The sequence below is a fragment of the Triticum dicoccoides genome, chromosome 3A, assembly GCF_002162155.2.
Source record: "Triticum dicoccoides isolate Atlit2015 ecotype Zavitan chromosome 3A, WEW_v2.0, whole genome shotgun sequence".
NCBI classification, from domain to species: Eukaryota; Viridiplantae; Streptophyta; class Magnoliopsida; order Poales; family Poaceae; genus Triticum; species Triticum dicoccoides.
The window spans coordinates 474,746,489-474,748,168 of NC_041384.1; the positions used below are offsets into that span (position 1 = coordinate 474,746,489).

Sequence of the window (1,680 nt, forward strand, 5' to 3'; positions counted from 1 at the left end):
TCGGCCGTGCGTTGAGTCAGTGGAGTCCGTGGGGAGGCAAGAAGTAGTCCGGAGAGATGACCTCCAATACCAGAGGAAGCGCCCGCTGAAGGTCGCACACGGAGTCATGGAGGCCGGAAGAAACTACAGCAGCAGTCTGGACGGTGGACTCGTACGGTATGATATTGAGGTTGAAAGTCGCAAAGCAAAAAAGTCACAAGTGAGGAACTATAAAACTAATGTTTGCTATCCAAACACAAAACTCTACGACCCAGTTTATTATTTTTCTAACCCAAACAAAGTTTGCTGTAAACACGTTTTCCATAAAAAGGATAGCAAAACCGATTTTCCTAGAAATCAGCTAAAAACTCGTTTTCTATAATCTTATCACTAATACTTACAGTAGTATCCAAACTCTAAAAATACGTGTATTTTACTAGTATATGTTACTCTCCATTGTGGCTAGTCTGACCGGATCCGGTTCCTTTACACTTCACTCTCCGCTCGGCGACGAGCGAAATCCCCACGAAATCCTAGATCTTCGCCGCGAGTGCAGCCAGCGGGAGAGCCGGCGACGAATTAATCCATGGAGAAAGGCGACAGGCCGGCGAAGGGTCCCGCGGCAGTTCGATGGGGTGAGGGCGGTGCGCGCGCGCTCGAGGAGGAGAAGGTAGCGGCTACGGGAAGGGGGCGGGGGTTGGAGCTGGTGGTTCTGCGCGGGGCGGCGACGACCCCGGGGGGAGACGCGAGATCCAGTGGCTTCGACGAACCCGAGGTTAGTTTATCCTACCTTTGCCCCCTCGCTCACACACCTCGCGGGTTGTTGGAGTTTCGTCGCCGACACCCTCGTCGACATTAACGAACGCAGAATAGATCGTTGATGGTTCCTCCGGGGAGTAGGGAGGGAGGGGAAGGGATTTTTTGGCTGCTGGATGCTTTGTGTTTTCATGGAGGTGCTCCAGATGTAGGCTGCGGCATCCTCTGTTCATCTGAGTTTTTCTCAGTAAGCACTACTGAAACCTATAGGGATCCTATTGGGCATCAGCGTGTTTTTGTAGGCAAATCAGACATGGGTTAGTATGCAATAATCACCGTGTTGCAGGCAATAATCAGACATAGGTAAGTATGCAACCAGACATAGGTTAGTAGATAATCAGAATAGAAATAGGCAACAATTTTTGCTTTTGTAGGCAATTAGAAAGAAGATAAGTAGGCAATAATCAGTATGAAACGATGGGGGGTTAATTACTTCAGAGAAATGATCAGTATGAAATGTAGGCAAGCAGATGAAGATATGTGTATTTCTAGAGTGGTTTCAGAAACTGTCAGCATACCCCAAATCTGATCTATGATGACTTCTCAATGAATCCTTTGGAACAGAATTAAAAGGATCCTTTTTTCGATTTTCTTCATCTGCAATATTTTTTTCCGGACAAGTATCTTCTCTCTCTGTGATAAGTAGTGCCCAACGCTTCTGCTTCTTTTGCGAGAGTTGTCCATTTCCACTCCTAAGTTTATTCAGCTTCACTACTTGCTGAGTTTAGTGGAGTAACATTTTTAGAATTAGTACAGTATGTGGAGTTACCACAGGGTTTTTTCAGTTCTTTTCTTTCCTTTTTTCATGTTTGTTTTGTCCAATCAGCTGTCACCGAAACAGGATACCGCTATGGAAAATGATATTTTTAGGTATTCCAGGATCAT

The 1,680-nt window shown here is 46.0% G+C and overlaps 1 long non-coding RNA gene across 1 annotated transcript in view; it reads left to right on the forward strand.

Annotated features, from left to right (window-relative positions):
* The first annotated feature begins 453 nt into the window (after positions 1-453).
* LOC119268631 overlaps positions 454-1,680 on the forward strand; it is an 8,774-nt gene continuing 7,547 nt past the window's right edge. The window contains exon 1 of the long non-coding RNA XR_005133242.1: positions 454-754. This is a non-coding gene — a long non-coding RNA (uncharacterized LOC119268631). The remainder of the gene's footprint in view (positions 755-1,680) is intronic.